Source organism: Pistacia vera, unplaced genomic scaffold (assembly GCF_008641045.1).
Source record: "Pistacia vera cultivar Batoury unplaced genomic scaffold, PisVer_v2 Contig800, whole genome shotgun sequence".
Taxonomy (NCBI): Eukaryota; Viridiplantae; Streptophyta; class Magnoliopsida; order Sapindales; family Anacardiaceae; genus Pistacia; species Pistacia vera.
In genome coordinates this window covers 1-21452 of record NW_022196669.1, presented here as the reverse complement: position 1 = coordinate 21452, position 21452 = coordinate 1, and the positions used below count along the sequence as shown (strand labels likewise).

At 35.0% G+C, this 21452-nt stretch overlaps 2 pseudogenes; both read right to left on the bottom strand.

Moving 5' to 3' along the window:
- Positions 1-3707: 3707 nt before the first annotated feature.
- Positions 3708-5191, bottom strand: LOC116117258 (annotated as a pseudogene).
- A 2188-nt stretch (positions 5192-7379) lies between these two features.
- On the bottom strand, positions 7380-18134 carry LOC116117214 (annotated as a pseudogene).
- Positions 18135-21452: the final 3318 nt, after the last annotated feature.

The window sequence follows — 21452 nt, the reverse complement described above, 5'->3', positions numbered from 1 at the left end:
GCAGTAGTTCTGGGAGAGATGACCCTGGGTGTGTGGAGGGTGTTTTTGGGGTGAGCCGGGTGTCCGGTTTTAACTTTTCAATTCTTTTACACCAGTTATATGATCACATAAACTATATATTTGGTGATTATATTCTTTAGCATACACTAGGTGGTGTGACTGAGGGATAATTTCTTGCGTTATATCATTTACTGCTTTCTTCAGTATACCTTTTTTCCGTTATCGCTTTGTCATTGCCTTAGATTCATTTAACAGATTTGAGATGGGCTCAAATTCAATGCCCTGTTTATTATGCTTTTGATACACGTACTAAGACAAGCCTAATGACGGTAGGGGAAACTACTTCACATAGATTTATAGAACTCTCATAATGGAAATTAAATGCAGAACAAGGCACTTGAATATGGAATACCCTGCGTCTTCTCCCAAACTTTGAAATTCTTTTCTTGTCCTCTCCTTTCTCTCGAATTCATGTTCATCATGAACAGTCTAACTGAAATAAGTTTTTAGCAAGCAGAATAGCTTCAGGGGCAATGGTATTACTAAATCAACTACTATCACTTTCCCGTTGGCGGTATTATGCTCATACGCATTTGTTTTAGTATCTTCACGCAGTGCTATCGTCCAACTGGGTAGGATCACTGTTTAATAAAAAATGATGGTAATATGGAGGTGGCATCAAACCTGGCCGTAGAAGCTTCTCAGTCCGAGTCTCTTATTCCTGGTATGTCACAACCATCATTTGTTGAGAATGTTCTTGATTTAGAGTCTGAACCAATTAGGAAACAGTTACCACCATGTAGCACTAGAGGGATTCCCAAACCAACAAAACCAGAGCTATCTAGTAAAGTCAAATACCTTATGAGTCATTATGTGTCTAACCATCGTCTGTCATAATCGAATATGTCATTTGTGAATCAATTATCTACTGTATCTATTCCTAACAGTGTGCAGGAAGCCTTATCTGATCCAAAATGGAAAGTTGCTATGAATGAGGAAATAAAATCATTACAGAAGAATGAGACTTGGGAACTTGTTGATTGTCCACCCGGAAAAAAGACTGTTGGATGTCGATGGGTTTACACTGTGAAGTATAAAGCTGATGGTATAATTGAAAGATTTAAAGCAAGACTAGTAGCAAAAGGGTACACCTAAACCCATGGGATCGACTATACAGAGACATTTGCACCCATAGCTAAAATCAACACGGTACGTGTCTTATTATCTTTAGCTCCAAACCTGGATTGGCCATTACAGCAATTCGATGTGAATAATGCTTTCCTACATGGAGAATTGTCTGAAGAAATCTATATGGATCCTTCACCAAGGTGTATTTTACCAATGAAACATAGCCAAAAGGTATGTAAGTTAAAGAAGTCACTGTATGGGTTAAAACAATCTCCGAGGGCATGGTTTGGGAGGTTCACTAAAGCTATGAAGTTTTTTGTCTACCATAAGAGCAATTCAGATCACACATTATTCCTTAAAAAACAACAAGGAGAGATCACTGCACTTATTGTATATGTGGATGATATGGTGGTTACAAGAAATGATCCAGAAGAAAGGAAGGCATTGCAAAAGTACTAATCAGAAGAATTCGAGATGAAGGACTTATGTTCTTTGAAATATTTTCTCGGAATTGAAGTGCCTCGATGTAACAGAGGTATCTTTCTATCACAAAGAAAGTATGCCTTGGATGTGCTGCAGGAAACTGGTATGTTAGCATGTCAACTAGCTGATACACCAATCGAATAAGGCTTGAAATTATGAGTCTAGACTGAACAAGTACCAGTTGACAAAGGGAGATACTAGAGACTTGTGGGAAGATTGATGTATTTGTCTCACACTAGGCCAAATCTTGCTTATGCATTAAGTATAGTCAGTCAGTTCATGCATAATCCTAGAGAGTAGCATATGAACGCAGTTATGTGTATCTTGAGATATTTAAAACATGCTCCTTGTAAGGGAATCTTATTTTCTAAAAATAAGGACTACCAAAATGTGCATGCATATACTAATGCTGATTGGGCTGGAGAAGTGGATGACAGATGATCTACTTCTGGTTATTTCACTTTTGTAGGAGGTAATCTAGTCACGTGGAGAAGCAAGAAACAGAATGTTGTGGCATGCTCAAGCGCTGAAGCAGAATTTAGGGGAATGGCACTTGGGATTTGTGAAGCTTTGTGGCTAAGATTTCTACTACAAGATTTGGGTTATCAACCTAATCAACCAATCCAGTTATATTGTGACAATAAAGCAACATGTGGCATTGCTCACAATCCAGTTCAACATGATCGTACGAAGCACGTTAAAGTAGATAGACTTTTCATCAAAGAAAAACTGGATGAAAAGATTATTGAACTACCCAAGATTCGATCAGAGGATCAATTGGCCGATATTCTTACGAAGGCTGTCTCCAAACGTATTTTCTCACAAGTGTTAGACAAGTTGGGCATGTGTGACATCTACACACCAACTTGAGGGGGAGTGTTAAGATTTTCATAATATTGTGTAAATATTTTGTAATCAGGTAAATATTATGTAATCTTTTAGTTATGTCAGATATACGATCTTAGAATATTTTAAAGATTATGTAATCTCCTAATTATGTCACACAAAATATTGTATAATCCGCAATTGACATAATTAGGGGATTTAAGAGATCGTATACTTCCTATATAAAGGATGTAACTCCTTAGTGATAAATCAATGAATTGAAAACATACAATTCTTCAATTAAACAGATGCCACATATCTAACATCACTTTGTCCTGAACCAATTCTAGCAAGGGAGCCAAACACCCCCCATCTTGGTTCCGGATGAAGTATTTGGCTACTGGTGCCAAACCATAGACATAATCAACTTGACCACCATCATGATCACTAGTAAGAGAGCATGTTAAAATAGAGTGGCTAGCAAGAAGGCGGAGAATTCGATCGAGAATTGAAGGGGCTTGTGGTTGTTTTGAGTGACAAGTTGGGCTGCAATTTGTGAAGAGGAGAGTTGACCTCCAGGACCAGCTTTGTCTATGATATCAAGCACACCAAGTTCGATTGTTCCTTTTAACACCATAGGCAAGACTGATGCGCTCACTAGTTGCATGGCATACTGTCCAAGAATATGATCGTACTCTTCATTTGTGGACGCTTTCATCTGGTTTTCCTCGGAGTTCATCTTGTGTTTTTGGTAGTTGAAAACACGAAGTATTGGGAAGGATAATTAAGATCTTTAATCTTTCTGACCAGTGCAAATAGAACTAGTTAATTATTCTAGGTGGACATTTGTTTATATATACCGTATGAACTACGAGTCCTTGGTCATGACTTTTTGTCTTCTTCCCTTTTTCTCCTCAAATTATTAAGAATTTCAATGCTTTCTAATTAGAAAACAGCTTCATGCCGTGTCCAAGTTTGAGATTTCTCTTTTTCTGGGCTCTGCTGACTTATTACACGCTTTGGTCTTTCAAAATTTCTATGAAAAACAACACATATCTTAAGATAGAGGATAATTAGTTTTACCTCAATAGTCAATACCAGCACCACATAAAAATAATTCCTGACACTGATCTAAATTAAAATTACATAACATTAAACTTGATTACAGATGCTAGTACTGAGACTACTTGAGGCCATATCAGAGAGTTTAGGCCTTAAAAGAGATTATATAGACAAATCATTAGGCACACATGCCCAACACATGGCTTTGAACTATTATCCACCCTGTCCACAACCAGAGCTAACTTATGGACTTCTTGGACATACTGATCCTAATTTAATCACTGTTCTTCTTCAAGATGGTGTGCCTGGCCTTCAGGTTCTCAGGAATGACAAATGGGTTGCTGTCAATCCTATCCCCAACACTTTTATTATCAACATTGATGATCAAATGCATGTAAATGTAAACTCCCCTCTTCCAGAATTTCTCATAGTATTCAGCATATGTAAAGTCTGTATAGGCAGCCGGGTGGTTATGGTCGATTAACTCCTTGGCGGGACCTATTAAAGCATCTGGCGATGGACAATAAAAGGTTGGAATGGATATGCGCTCCTTGTTACAGTTCACCACAGCTCGATGAAGCACACTCTTGTACCGATCATTGCTGAGTACCTGATAAAAATTGATCCACCACGAAATTATTACGATCTTTAAATTCAATATTACCTCCAGAGCGCACATGGACAAGAGCTTGGTAGAAAATTAATTAAGAGAGAATAAATTATACAAAAGGAGCACGTTCTTTTATTATATATACAATTAATTTACCTGCATTTGATCACCAATGTTGATAATAAAAGTGTTGGGGATAGGATTGACAGCAACCCATTTGTTATTCTTGAGAACCTGAAGGTCAGGCACATCATCTTAAAGAAGAACAGTGATTAAATTAAGATCAGTATGTCCAGGAAGTCCATAAGTTAGCTCTGGTTGTGGACAGGGTGGATAATAGTTCAAAGCCATGTATTGGGCATGTTTGCCTAATGATTTGTCCATATAATCTCTTTGAAGGCCTAAACTCTCTGATATGGCCTCAAGTAGTCTCAATACTAGCCCCCTAATACTTGTACAATACTCGGCCACGTCTTCCCTGTCAACACACAAATTTATTAAGGATACATGATTCACCAGCTATAAAGTTAAGTGTGTATTTATATATACGTATGAATACAAGACCTGAAGGATGGAGGATTAGTAGGCCATTCATGGACGTATCTTTCATGAGGATAACAGTGAATTCTCAAGAAATCTCTCCAGTTGGCCACCTTTTCGGTCTTAACATTAAAACTAGTGGAGAGCCTAGTGGTTTTGGAAGGGTCATCAGAGTAACTCTTCAACCTCTCACTCTTTGGTAATTTGAAAAATCTTCTTGCAATGTTCAACATGGTATTGATCATTTCCTCTGAAACTCCACGGTTCTTCACCTACAGTGACAGGTATATGTATAGATTAAGATGTAGTTATAGCAAGTAATAATGAAGTTGAAGATTATTGCAAATAATAAAGTATATACCTGAAGGAAGCCATCGTGTTGGCACGCTAAAATAATCTGTTGGATGATTTCAGAGTGGCGGGGACCGTAAAGACCAACAAGATCGATAAGAGAATGGGTCTGATATAGTTAGAGGGAACATCTTGAACAGTGGATGCAAAGTCGGAGAGTAGGAGCTTGGTGGAAGCGGTAGCTGTAGCCATATGAAATAATATATTATTATGAAATATAAAGGAAAGGAACTGTAAAAGTGATGGATGGTATGGGGATAGATAGTCTCCTATTTATAGGAAACAATATTGCTAAATGAGAGATGAGAGAGGGTAAGATAAAGGTGGAGTTGCCGACTGAACAGCTGGAAGATATCATATCAAGACAATAATTGGCTTGGTGTGTGCCACTGCTGCATTTATCAAATTTATAATTCTATTCTGGGAAACTGTGAATCGTAAATGAGTTAAAAATTTGGTGCTTATTTTAAGTGTACAGAAAAGGGATGGCAAGGTAAGGCAAGGGTCAGGAGTCAGAAATCAAATAATTAAGAATAATAGGTATAGTTTTGACTTTTGAGCATTAAATCAACTCATTGTCATCAATACAGCATCTGCAATTAACGTCACATCATATTTTGATCAATCGACTAACAGATGGTAATAGGAGGACGAAGGGCAGTTCAAAATCAGTCAAATGTATGATACAGAACGCTTGTGTTCTGTTTCTGAAAAACTTGTGCTTTTGTGCAGAAATATAAATCCTTGGTATGATTTTGTCAGTTCAACATGCTCATGTAGCTTGAGCATGTTGATCGTGGTAATTAGTTTAATAAACAAAGCCTACAAAGGATCAGGTCCTTCAGGAATCATCTTGCAATATGAACTTAGCTGTAAAAAACTAAAACCGATTGAAAGAAAGTGTTGTTAATATGAATACGATACGAATCTTCAAATTCAACGAGACAGAAAGTAGGACCAATGAAATGAATATTATCGTATCTAAGATGATATTAGCAACTACAACGTCATTTATTTGGATGCTGATACATATCAGCTTTTAACCATCTTCTTCAACTTCATTTACCATCATCAACAACAAAATTCTTTATACCATATTTATAAAATAAACTCCCATTGACGGAAGGCACTAACCTGACCTAACCCCACCTCCTTCGTTACCAACACCTCATACTTATTTCTCAATTTGTTTTAAAACATATCACACGTTCTGCAATGATATCGGCACTATCATCTATCATTTCTAAGTAATTTAACGATTCATTTGGGATTTTTAGATATATTATTTAAGAGGTTTTAAATTCAAATCCATATAATTATTAATAAGAGATAATCATTAAAAATTTATTTGACGATTAACTTCAAAACTTTAGAGATTGACATGTGTTTACATGATACGGACAATCTAAATTATGCACCGCAAAATTTTGCAATTCAGATATCCAGTCTCAATCCTCCCAATCTTCAGAATCATTCGTTTAATTTTGTGATAGGGTAATCGACATCCAGCTGGCAATTGATTATGTATTCTTGCAAGTTGCACCCAAACTACAATTGATAAGGAGTCTCGGCGTGTTAGCACCGGCACCTCTGCGGACCATGAAATTGATTGTGGGGTATAACTTCTTCACGAAAACAAACGTGATGAATTTCGATCACAATATCAGTTATTGGAAATTATCCCATCACACTAACTAGCAAACCAGATAATTTGGCAATTTGGTGGATTTCCACATGTGTAGACTGTGGGGTCACAAATTAATCGTTTGTGATCTGGAAATAATTAGGTTTGTTACCTACAAAATTACTTATACCCCTTGTTTAACTATCATTTAAATTCTATGTGAAACAGGTCCCATTTTAAGAATTTACCCATACTCGTAAAATTCAAATGCTCTCCAGACTATGATCTGTTATCATAGATGGAGGACGCAGATATCATGGGTCGACCCCAGTGTATGTTTGGATGTATATATTATCACCAGAAGTTTAGATGGCATACTTGAAGCTACTGATATTTTTCAAGTCAATGACACTGGTTAACTGCAATTACTATCAGGAATGACTCCTAATTCAGCATTCGGACTGGCCTTATTCAACTTAAACCAGGATAACGGGGATGATTAGGTGGATCACCATTATTATATGAACAACAAGTCCTTGATCATGACTTTTTGTCTTCTTCCCTTTTTCCCCTCAAATTATTAAGAATCTCGATGCTTTCTAATTAGAAAACAGCTTCATGCCGTGTCCAAGTTTGGGATTTCTGTTTTGCTAGGCTGCTGACTTATCCTAGAGGATATTTAGTTTTACATCAATACCATAACTGGTATTACTAGCACCACATAAAAATAATTTCTGACACTGATCTAAATTAAAATCACATAATATTAAACTTGATTACAGATGAAATATAATCAATAATTTTAATGGTGGTGAAATTCTCTCTCCACAAACACCTAGTGTGTCTGTGGTTAATTAAAAGGATGAAGCAGTAGTATTCAGTTTCAAGTCCCCTCTTCCAGAATTTCTCATAGTATTCAGCATATGCAAAGTCTGTATAGACAGCCGGGTGGTTATGGTCGATTAACTCCTTGGCGGGACCTATTAAAGCATCTGGCGATGGACAATAAAAGGTTTGAATGGATATGCACTCCTTGTTACCATTCACCACAGCTCGATGAAGCACACTCTTGTACCGATCATTGCTGAGTACCTGAAACAAATTGACCCACCACGAAATTATTACCATCTTTAAATATAATATACGCTCCATGCACACATGGCTCACATGGACAAGAGCTAGGTAGTGTGAAGCAATGGTTAGGATGAAAATGTAATGATTTAAGAGTAGCCTGGGTTATTTTGTAAATTAGCAAAATAATATCCAAACGGTGCATTTTAGTCTAAAAATTTAGTTGCATATAATCACGTATTTGTAACTAACTTCAATTAACGAAAAATCTCCAATTTTCGGGTTCTTGTCCTAGTTTTTATTTCAACTGTTCTTCATAGATTTTCCTTTATTTTCCTTCATTTTTCCTAAAATCTTTCTTGGTATCAAAGCTATCAACTAACATCCATGGCTAATGTATGAATGCTGAGTTCTCAATTTCAGCTTCTAAAATAGAGATTGAACAAGCTCCTAGTGCAAATGCGTCCAACTCAGTGCTTCAATCCTCTCTCCTTACTAGGGGTGAGCACGGGTGGCGAGTAGAATCGAAACCTGCAGGTAGAACCGGAACCTATCTGGAACTGACACTATGCGGGTAGGTTCCGGTTTGGAACCGACCTTGTGCAGTTCCGGTTTTGATTCCTGTTCCTACATGTGGAGGAACCGAAACCTAGAAAAAAGAACCTGCAGTAGGTACCCAGCTTAGAACCTGCAGCGGGTACCCTATTTTGGATCCTAGGTTGAAATGAAATATCTGTGAAAAATGGGGGGTTTATTGTAATTTTACATATAAAAAAAATTAAAATGGAAAAAGTTAATTTTTTACAATAACCTAATTAAATAAATATACAAGTATACTTATTACGTATAAACTGCACAATATAAAAAACTTTAATAGATAATAATATATTAATATTAAAGTTTTGATTAATTAAGTGTATAATTGGAATTATGACCAATTAAAAGAATTATTTTTGAATAAAATAGTATATTTGATTGAATAATAATATAATATTTAGTTATTTATTTCAATTATCAAGTTCTAAGTATATTTGTAGTAAATTAGTAATTAATTAATTATATAAAATAAATTGATAAACATTAATACATTACTAGTTAAATGATTACTTAATCAATTATAACATTACATTATAGTTAAATGATTACTTAATTAATTATAAGTTTATAACATTACATTAGTGATTTAGTACATTACTTAATTAAATAATTAGAAATTTATTTAATTATAACATTACATTATAGATTACTAGTATAATTATTTAATTAATTATGACATTACATTATAAACAAATGATTACTTAATTAAATGATTATTTAATTAATTATAACATTCCATTATAAACATTAATACAATACTTAATTAAATGATTAAAAATTTAATTAATTATAATATTACTTTAAAGATTTATAGTATGATTACTTAATTCATTATAACATTACATTATAATATGATCACATAATTAATTATAACATTATATACTTAAATGATTATTTAATTAATTATGACATTATATTATAAACATTAGTAATTTACTACATTAGCATAATACTTAATTAAATGATTAGAAATTTAATTAATTATAATATTATATTATAAATTTATAGTATAATTACTTAATTAATTATAACATCACGTTATAAACAAATGATTACTTAATTAATTATAACATTCCATTATAAACATTAGTATAATACTTAATTAAATTATTAGAAATTTAATTAATTATAATATTTTATTAAAGATTTATAGTATGATTATTTAATTCATTATAACATTACATTATAGGATGATCATATAATTAATTATAATATTACATAATGAAATGATTACTTAATTAATTATAACATTATATTATAAACATACTACGTTAGCACAATACCTAATTAAATGATTAGAAATTTAATTAATTATAGCATTACATTATAAATTTATAGTATGATTGCTTAATTAAATGATTACAAATTTAATTAATTAAAACATTATATTATAATTAAATAATTACTTAATTAATAATATAATCACTTAATTAATTATAACATTATATAGTAAAATGATTACTTAATTAATTATAAATTTATAACATTACATTATAAACATTAGTAATTTACTACATTAGTACATTGCTTAATTAAATGATTAAAAATTTAATTAATTATAACATTACATTATAGTATGATTACTTAATTAATTATAATATTCTATTATAAACATTAGTACAATACTTAATTAAATGATTAGAAATCTAATTAATTATAATATTTAATTATAGATTTATAGTATAATTGTTTAATTAATTTAATTAATTGTTTGTGTTTTGGTTTTGATTGAGGAATGTTATGTGAATTGTGATGAATTGATTGAATTCAAATGTTGCCTAGAGATTAGAGGATTTATGAGTCACATTGGACACAAATGAATGAGTAATCAAAATTTGTTAGGGGTGTATTTGTAAACTTTTAAGGTATTTTTGTCATTTTTTAAACTATAGGGGTGTAATTGATTTTTTTTAGGGTATCCAGGAAAGGAACGGGAACTTGCATTTTAGGTTCCGGTTCCTTGAATTTAAGAACTTGTACTGTGCAGTTCCGGTTCTGATTCCTTTTTTGGGAACTTGCACTGTGCGGTCCCGGTTTCGATTCCCCAAAAAAATGCAGGGTACCCGGAACCGCTCACCCTTACTCCCAACGCTGTCTGTAAAGCTTGTGGAGAATAACTATGGATATTGGCGCTCTCAAATTCTTCCTGCTTTCGTAGCTTACGAACTTGATGGTTTCATTATTGGTGAGAATTCATGCCCTACTATGTTTCATTTTAAGAAATCAATAGAGTCAAAAGATTTGGTTAAGAAACCAAACCCTAAGTATTTCATTTGGAAGAGCACATATCAGTTCTTAGTGAGTTGGCTATTCTCGACTATATCTGAGTCCATGTTTAGGCATGTTACAAAATGCACCAACTTGTATGAGATTTGGAATACGTTAGAACTTCAATTCTAGTTTTTTTCTAAGGCTGGAACACTGCACTTGAGAAACTTATTGCAGACTACTAAGAAAGAGTCCTTGAGTATCAATGAGTATGTCCTAATAATGAAAGAGTTAGGAGATGAGCTGGCTATAAGAGGATTTAAAATTGGAGACAAAGAATTGATGTTGTAGTTATACATATTAGACGGTCTAGGTCCTGAATATGATCTTGTGGTGGCAAACTTGACTTTTAATAGTAGCAATACTACTCTCTAGGAAGCTCAATTCGTGCTACACAAGCATGAAATGAGGTTGGAAAGACAGACAATGCACTAATGAACTTTCATGAACAATTGAATTCTCCACTATTGGCTTCTAAGCAACGACCTATTGATAATGTATCTTCACAGTCTTCAGGCAATGGTTTTCAACATGTCTCATGTGTTGGTTTTCAAAATTCGTCACAATTACTGAAGTCAGGAGTTTCAAGTGTTCAATCTCCTGAAATTAATTACCAGCAAAGTTAGAATACCTCAATTGATATACCTACACAAGTTCCAGTTGGGAATTTTGAGTTCGAAAACTTTGGATTTCAAGGATGTGGATTGAATAGGGCTACTGGTGTTCATTTCATACCTACAAGTGTTCATTAGTTTAACAATAATATATATGATAAGAGGTAAAGGAAGGGGTAGAGGCTATTTCAAGCCAAAACTGGTCTTTCAAGTATGTGGTAAAGCAGGCCATTCTGCTCTACAATGCTACCATTGATTCGATCAAGAATTCCAGGGATTTAGTCCTTCAGTTTACAACCAAACAATACAAGCCTCATCATTTAATCCTCAAATGCCCTCTCAAGCCAATTTTGCAGGAGTCCCTAATGAACCTATACAAGCATTGTTTACTGGTCATTATACACCTAATTGTAGCTCACTTCTTGGCTTTCATGCTTACTCTAGCAAGCCTTTACCACAATTAAATCAGTACTCTACTTCTACATTTCAGCCTACAGAAAACAGACAACAACCTAGTCCCTCATCACATGCAAATAACACTGTCATACCTAATGTCAACACCTCTAAGATAGAAATTGGGACATTCATGAACTCAGGAGTTGCCTATCAAGCTGTGGCCACTCCACAAACATTGAATGACCAATCCCAGTACATGGATTCTGAGGCGTCTAACCACATGACAGCAGATGCTACCAATCTGGTTCTGAAGAAAAATTATCTAGGGAACTCTAAAGTACAGGGTGATGTTATTCCTATAACTCACATAGGTATGTTACTTGTTCCCTCTTTTGATTGACATAGGATTCTACAACTTTAGAATATTCTATGTGTTCCAAAAATTGCAAAAAAAAACTTGTTGAGCATTTCTCATATTACCACAGATAATAATGTCATAGTTGAATTTCATCACGATCATCATCAATGCTATCTTATTGCAAGGAAAAGTAAAAGGTGGCCTTTACCAGCTGGAACTATCAAGCAATGTTACTCCTTCTCATGCATCATTCATCACATCTTATCTATGTTGTGCAACTCATGAAGCTAATGTCTCTACTTTAGCTAGTATTGAAGAATTTTCGAGCTCTGGTTCTCATAAAGATGTTGTTTGTAAAACCAATAATGTTCACTCAGATTTGTTTTTCTTATGGCCTGCAAGACTAGGACACCCTAATGTTAAAGCTTTACAGTTGGTTTGAATAAGTTGCATGTAAAACATTTTATTAGTAGCAATAAAGATTCATTTTGTGAAGCTTGTCAGTTTGGGAAATTGAAGCAGTGTACTTTTCATGTATCCTCTTCTAGAGCAAAATCTCCACTAGGGATAGTACATTCAAACCTATGGGGATCAACACCTGTTATGTCTAAAGAAGGGTTTAGGTATTAGATCATCTTTATGGATGATTTTAGTCGATATACCTGGATATATGAAACTCAAATCTAAAGCACTTAATACCTTTGTTCAATTTCATAAATTTGTGGAAAAACAATTGGATACAAGTCTAAAGTGTTTGCAAACTGACTGGGAGGGTGAATTTAGATCCTTTTTGGGATACCTACAGGAGAATGGAATAATGTTTAGACATTCTTGTCCCTACTTGCACCAACAAAATGGGAGAGTGGAAAGAAAGCATAGGGCAATCACAGAATATGGGTTATCTCTCTTAGCCCATGCTGCTATGCCCCTGAGTTTTTGGTGGTCAGCTTTTGCCATAGCTACATACCTATTGAATAGGTTACCTTTTACACCTCTTGATTTTGAATCACCCTATTACACTTTATTTCGTAAAGAGCCTAAGTATGCTAACCTTTGGGTGTTTAGATGTAGTTCCTATCCATATCTTAGGCCATATCAAAAACATGAACTTTCTTATCATATAAAAAAGTGTACTTTTCATGGATATAGTCGTTCTCATAAAGGTTATTTGTGTTTAGCATCTTTTAGTACAGTGTATGTTGCCCAACAAGTGAAATTTTACGAGACAAACTTTCCATTTAAGTCTAAATTTCAATCCCATGCTTCTGGAGATTCCACAACTCATAATGACAACTTAGTTCATGGTTTTGCTAAGTCCAGGTGTGTTCTTGATCTTGTGTTAACCTTAAGAGTTGTTCCCGGTCTAGCTTCTGCTGACTTCATCTCAAGTAATACACCTGTTCTCTCACCAGTTGTAGTAGCACACAATTTCAGTCCAACCAGTCCAGCTTCACAAACTGACACTTTGAATTCCTTATCAAGTGTCATTCATGTTCTTTCCACAGCTACAGTAGCACAAAATTCTCCTCCAACTAATACAGACACATAAACTGGTCCTCTAAATTCCAATAGTTCTGATCCTAGTTCTTCTACTGCACATCTGACCTTTGATTTGGAAAATGAGCATCCTTTAGCTTCCACTATTCCTAGTCCTCATTTGGAAGGAGTACTTCCTTGTCCGTCCACACAAGTCACCAATATTCACCCTATGGTTACCAGATCTAAAGTTGGTTTTTCTACAAAAAACTAGAATTGATCCTGCGTTCACATATCAAGCACTGTTATCTACAAATACTATTCTCAGAGAACCACAAACTATCACTAAAGCCTTACATATACCTGAATGGAAACAGGCTATTGGTAGCGTGCCGAATGCTCCAAATTAATAACCTTCCTAACCTAACTACTAAATTGTATATAGGGTAAGCAAGGGTCGATCCCACAAGGAATGATTCGATTAATTTCTATATTCTAAAACAATGAAAACAACATAAAAATAAAATAAAATCCTAAACAGTAAACTTGACAATAGAGTAACGAAAGGGGGTGTGATCAATGCAATCTAAACTGAAAACAAATAATGGTAGAAAATATCAGATTAAAAACACCAGTTCTCGGTTCAAGAACCACCTAAACATGCATTGGATATACTAACTGTAACATTATTCTGTCTTGTTATTATGGAACTACTGACCCTAGGAAACAACAAGCTCTGTTACCCGAATTTTCCCTTAATTGTCACTACTGAAATAAGCTCTTCAAGTAGATCCCAACCCTTGAACAACCTAGAATAAGCTCTCTAAGTTTAATTCAATGGTAGCCTTAAGAATTAAGAAAATAGATCAATCTAAGCAACAATCACGCAGGCTAAGATTATTTAACTTAGGTTATGTTATTCAAGATGATAGACTGAAAACTTGTCCATATTCATCTATCACCATGTGTTACTCATTGAATAGAAATAGGAAAATTATGTATCACAATTCCTAATTCTAACAGATAAAATTCCGATTAAACAACTCAGCTGGCCATTACTAACTCACTCAAACAGAAAATTATAAACAACTAAAACAGAATAACATAAACAATTCCAATAAAAACGAGATTGAGAACAATGTTATTGAAGTTAAGTTACACCAATGACATGAATTCAGGCTTCAAAATCCCCTTGAACTGAAGAAGAAAGATCAACCTCACATCTTGACGTAGAAAGTAAAAAAGACCCAAAAACAAAACGCTACTGCCGTCTCTCTTGGTTAACCTAACACTCTCATCAATAAATAACATGTTTTTTCCTTAATTCTACCCCAGGAATCATAGAAAATCTTTCCTAGATGTTTCCTAAAAGATAGACTTCCAGATTTGTCAAAATCTTATCAGATATGGAAAACAGAATTTGTCTCCAGCTTGCACCAGGATTCTCGCAATGTAAAAGATCTTTTCTGGGCTCGATCACTTCATAAAAATTGTAGTCCTGGATGTGTAGATGAATTAGAGTTTTTGAATCACCCGCTTTCGATATCTGACACTCCAGTTAGGCCCATTCGAAGATTCAATACTCAGCCAGGAAATCCTTCCGCGACTAGGATTCTAGGTCCGGTTTTGCAACAACTAATGAAGACCCAAACGAACTTGGATTCTCGTCCATAATACCTTCCTGGAAAGCTTGATTCGTCAAATTTACTGTTTCTGAAGAACACTTTTGCAATCGAGAAATCTGACTCCATGAAAAACCTGAAAAACGCAGCACTGGTCAGAATAACAAAAATTTGGAATTTCCTAATCTTTTCTCAATTATTTCCTAAAGTCTATCCAAATATGCCAAACTTACAAAATAAACTCTAATCAACTCAACTAGGCATAAAGCATAACAAAAAACATAATATGGAAGGAATAAAAAATATATAAATTTCACTCTATCAGCTACGGAGAATGATATCAAGCCCTCTTGAAAAACAAAACTTTGGAGATAGTACCCTATGAAGAAGGAATACATGTAGTGTGCAGTAAGTGAGTGTTTAAAACTAAACTAAACTCAGATGGTACTCTTCAAAAGTACAAAACCAGGTTGGTGGCCAAAGGCTTTCAACAAACACTTGGGCTGGACTATTTTGACACTTTCTCTCCAATTGTAAAGGCAGCAACAATTTGAATTATGATGTCTTTGGCAGTACACCAAAACTACCCCATTCAATAGCTTGATGTAAACAATGCCTTTTTGAATGGGGAGCTATTAGAAAAAGTGTTCATGTTGCCTCTTGAAGGGTTCTCTAATGGGTCTTCTTCTCATACAAAACTTGTGTGTAGATTACATAAGACCTTTTATGGTCTTAAGCAAGCTCCAAGAGCTTGCTTTGATAAACTGAAAAATGCATTATTGGATTGGGGTTTTGTCAATTCTACTTCAAATATTAGCTTGTTCTTTTATAAGAAATACTTACTAGTAATGTATCTCCTAGTCTATGTGGATGACATCCTAGTGATAGGAAATGACAGCCAACTTATTTCACAAGAAGTGACTGACTTAAATAACAAGTTTGCTTTAAAAACTTTGGGGGAAGTGCAATATTTTCTTGGTTTTGAAGTTCAACGAAATGCTTCTGGGTTGTTACTTACACAAACCAAGTATGCACAAGAGCTGCTACACAAGGCTAGAATGGGAGAATCTAACCCATCTTCAACACCTATGGCCACTGGAGTAAGATTTGGGAAAGAAGATAGTGATTTATTTGATCATCCCACACTCGACAAAAGCATCATAGGAGGTCTACAATATCTAACGTTGTCCAGACCAGACTTGGCATTTTTGGTTAACAAGCTGAGTCAGTTTCTTCAAAATCCTACTACAACCCACTGGACAGCTTACAAGAGGATATTGAGGTATATTAAAGGAACTTTACATTAGGGTATTGTCTTTACAAAAAGAAAACCATTCATTTTGGAGGTGTTTGCCGATGTTGATTGGGCAAGTGATACAATTGATAGGAGATCAACAAGTGGTTACAGTGTATTTCTTGGGGGAAATCTGATTCAATGGTCTTCAAGGAAACAAAAGGTTATTGCTTTGTCATCAACTAAGGCTGAATATAGATCACTTAGTCAAGTTGCAACTAAGCTATTGTGGGTGCAAAACCTTTTCAAAGAACTTGGCATTATTATTGATCACTGTCCTGTAATTTGGTGCGATAACATGAGTGCAGGTGCTTTGTCCTACAATCCTGTATTTCATGCAAGGACAAGGCACATTGAAATCAATGTTCATTATGTGCAAGAGTTGGTTGCAAACAAAGCCTTGAATGCTCAGTACATAGCTTCAGAATATCAAATTGCCGATATACTAACTAAAGCTCTTCCCTGCACTAGATTTGCCTTATTGAGGGAGAAATTGAATGTGACATATGAACTGCCAAAAGTTGAGGTTAAGAGAAAAAGTTGAAGCTGATATTTTTAAAGTGTCTGATTGTATTGAAGCTGAAGTATGTAGCTCAAGGAGTTGAACTGAAATCTGTAGATAAAAATGAAACATTTTTTTTTCCTGAAGCTGAAGCTAGTTTCAAGGGAAATGTTGGAGAAGGAGCAGAGAGCAGATTAATTTCAGGGGAAATGTTAGAGAAGGAGCAGAGAGCATAGTAGTGTCAGCGGAAATATTGAAGAAGTTAAGAGTGGTTTAGTTTAAGGGGAAATGTGAAGCAATGGTTAGGATGAAAATGTAATAATTTAAGAGTAGCCTGGGCTATTTTGTATGTTAGCAAAATAATATCCAAACGGTACGTTTTAGTCTGAGAATCTAGTTGCATATAATCACCTATTTGTAACTAACTTCAATTAATAAAAAAAATCCCCAATTTTTGGGTTCTTGTCCTAGTTTTTCTCTCAACTGTTCTTCATAGATTTTCCTTTATTTTTCTTTAGTTTTTCTAAAATCTTTTAGGAAGAAAATTAATTAACAAAGAATAAATTATACACAAGGAGCAAGTTCTTTTATTGTACATTCAATTAATTTACTTGCATTTGATCACAAATGTTGATAATAAAAGTGATGGGGATAGGATATACAGCAACCCATTTGTCATTCCTGAGAACCTGAAGACCAGGCACATCATCTTGAAGAAAATAGTGATTGAATTAGGATTATATGTCTAGGAAGTCCATAAGTTAGCTCTGGTTATGGACAGGGTGGACAATAGTTTAAAGTCATTTGTTGGGCATGTTTGCCTAAAGATTTGTCTATATAATCTCCTTGAAGGCCTAAACTCTCTTATATGGCCTCAAGTAGTCTCAATACTAGCCCCCTGATACTTGTACAATACTCGGCCACGTCTTCCTTATCAACACACAAATTTGTTAATGATACATGATTCGCCAGCAATAGAGTTAAGTGAGTTTGTATATATAAAACCTAAAGGATGGAGGATTAGTAGGCCATTCATAGCAAAGCTTACAGAATATAATCACTTTAAGATAGTAGAAGGCTATCTGTCAGTTGTATGAAGCAAATAAGGATTAAGAAAAGGCAATTCAAGGAACACTGATTGGTTTTGTATATTAATTACATGAGGTCATTGTTGTCTATGCCACAAACAATACACATCCAAGTATCAATAATTATAGCATTAACATGTCAAATGCTTAAATGCACAATGTTTACATGATTAAAGTTCAAGTACATACATAAAGACTGAACGAGAAGAAAATACTAGTCCCCATATTGGATGGAATTTTCAAAAAACATAACAATTTCTACTCTCTAATTTGCAATTTCTCCAAGATTTTTCAATTAAAAATTCTTTAAGAAAACATTGTTCATCAAAAATATTAGTGCGATGAATTAAGCAGAGCTCTGCCAATGATACATGTAGCCTCAATATAGCGATCCTATTGAAGCCGGTGATATTTTGTTGGAAATGTAGCAAATTCTATCAACTTTGTAAAAATTCTTTTTGGCGCCAAGAATACAAATTTGTTGTTCTAATTGCAGTAGTTGGAGCTGCTATTTTGTTGCATTTTGATGTAATTTGTGACAGATTTAGTTGAAACCTGCAGTGATTAAGTGGTGTATTTGACTGACTTGATTTTTTATTAGTTGAATGTAATTTAGTTCAAATTCAAATTTATAAAAATATCCACTGCATTAGGTGTAACAGTGGACTGGTTTGTGTATATATTTCCCCTGTTTTATGAATGAAAAGCAAAGCACATATTCGTGATGTCGTCTCTTCCTCTTTTGCTTAATATCATTCTTCTCATTACTCTCTAGCAAAAGCAACAATTGGTATCAGAGCACTTATTGATCTTAAAGGGCCTGATACACTCATCTCCCTTTATCCAACTGTTCAACCTTTGTTACGGTAAAATTTTGTCAAACTCCAAATAACTTGATTCAATGGCACAACCCACAACTTCCCTTACTCCTCCAGTCTTCAATGGTGAACAATATCACACGTGGGCTGTCAAAATGAAGGCATTCCTCCGAGGACAAGGCTTGTGGCAATATGTAGCTGGGACCAAATCCCACCTGGATTCAGATCAGGATACATGAAGAAGAAGCTACCAAGGCTCTGAGAGCCTTGTCTCACATTTATGCAGCCGTATCTGACCTTGTATTTACAAGGATTATGGCGTGTGAAACACCAAAAGAAGCGTGGGTTAAGTTGAGGAGTTTATAGGAAGTGACACAATAATAGGCATGCAAGTGTTAAACTTAAGAAGAGAGTTTGAAATGCTAAGAATGCAGGAGTTCGAGAAGGTAAAGGAGTATGTTGACAGATTGATGAGTGTAGTTAACAAAATTAGGCTGCTTGGGGTGGAGTTGATAGATAGAATAATTATAGAGAAGGTATTGGAGAGCCTACTCGAGAGGTTTGAGTCCAAGATTTTTTCACTTGAGGACTCTAAAGATCTGTCAAAGATCACACCCACTGAACTGGGGCATGCTCTGCAAGCTCAAGAGCAAAGGAGGTTGCTGAGACGAGGATTCAAGTGAGGTTGCAATTGTGGCAGGCTTTAAAGGCAAATTTGTTTAGGGAGAAAGCAAGAGGTTTGCTGGAGATAAGAAAGGGAAGGAGAAAACCAGTAATCGGTGGAACAAATCAGGTGGAATGAAGGAGTATCCACTATGCTTTCACTACAAGAAGAAGGGTCATTCCGAGAAGAGGTACTGGTTCAGACCAAATATTCAATGTAGAGCATGTAAGCAATTTGGCCACATTGAAAAGGTTTGCAAAAACAAGCCAAGCCAGCCACCACAGCAATCCCAAATTGTTAAAGATCAGCCGCAAAATCTAGAATTTGAGCAGCTATTTGTGGCATCCTGCAGTACAGCTCATGTTTACAATGATACTTAGTTGATAGATAGTGGTTGCACCAACCACATGACATCAAATTTGCAGGACTTCATCAGCTTGTATAGGACATACCATTTTAGAGTTAAAATTAGGAATGGAGAGTTTATGGGAAAGGAGATGTTGCTGTGCAGACTAAGTTAGGTATCAAATTAATTCATAATGTCCTTTATGTACCAGAGATAAGTCATAGTTTGCTTAGTGTAGGACAAATGCTAGAAAGAAAATATGTCCTACCTTTCCAAGACCAGTCCTGCACAGTTTCGGACAGTAAAGGTTGTGAACTGATGAGGGTTAGGATGATAGGAAAAAACCTCCCTATTAGACTAAAAAAACTAGAACTCAAAGCCTATAGTGCTAAGATAGTTGAGTCTGAGTTACAGCATAAAAGATTTGGCCATTTCCATTACCATGGCCTTAAAGAAATTCAAACCAAAAACTTGGTCTGGAATCTGCCCGAAATTGAAGAAACTAAGGTTGTATGCCTTGGTTGTCAACTTGGCAATTTAAGTAGGCAGCCCTTTCCGTAAACCAGGCTTGGAGTGCTATTGAGAAACTCCAACTCATCCACATAGATGTGTGTGGACCTATACACACACTTTCATTAGATGGGAGTAAATATTTTGTCTTGTTTATTGATGATTAGTCTAGGATGCGTTAGGTTTATTTTCTAAATAAAAGAATGAAGTTGCCACTGTGTTTGGGAGATTTTAGCTGCAAGTTGAAAACCAAACTGGTCTAAGTATCAAGACAGTAAGGAATGATAATGGGACCAAGTATACATCAAATGAATTTGAATCAATTTGCAAGCAGGCTGGAATTAAGCACTAACTTAGCAATCCCTATACTCCACAACAAAATGAAGTTAGTGGGAGGAAGAATAGGACTGTTATGGAGATGGCAAGAAGTATGGTTGCTGAGAAGAAGTTGCTAAAATGATTTTAGACAGAGGTTGTCAACACGACAGTCTATTTGCTTAATAGAATTCCCACAAAAGCCTTGATCAATTAAACTCCTTATGAAGCCTAATATGGAGTGAAACCTGCCGTGGAAAACTTGAGAATTTTTTGGGAGCATATTTATGCTCTTGTTCCAACAGTTAAGAGAAGTAAGTGTTAGTAAACGGTCCCGTATACGCAGCGGAAACGAAAAATAAAATAACAGGATCGTTTACAAGAGCCAAGATCAAGGGTATGATTTTAACAATTTATATTAAATAAAATCTGCTTAAATATACAACATGAGTTAAGAGAAACAAACGCACGTTGAAGGCTCCTCCAAATTCGTCGTCGAACGTTTTGCTACCGATCCAAGTGTAGGATCGAACCTGCGTAGTCCACACGAAGACAATCTCAAAAGAACNAATCCGGATGGAGTCAGTGGTACTCCCGATCCTATATTTCCGAGTCAATGGATCCCCTCTTGACCATCGTTTGTTTCCGCATATGAACAACGCATGACCAAATAGGCTTTATTGTACGAAACATGATTAGTCTTTTACTTATACACCGTATGAACCATATGCATCCATATCTGATCTGACTACAATGTCTTAGGTCAAAGGACTACATCGTGCACTGATATAACCAAACGATAAATAATTGACTACATGCTTTTCCAAGTGATTTGTCGTTATTCGGTCACATTCGAAAAACAGTTCACCAACCGTTAATCCATACCAATG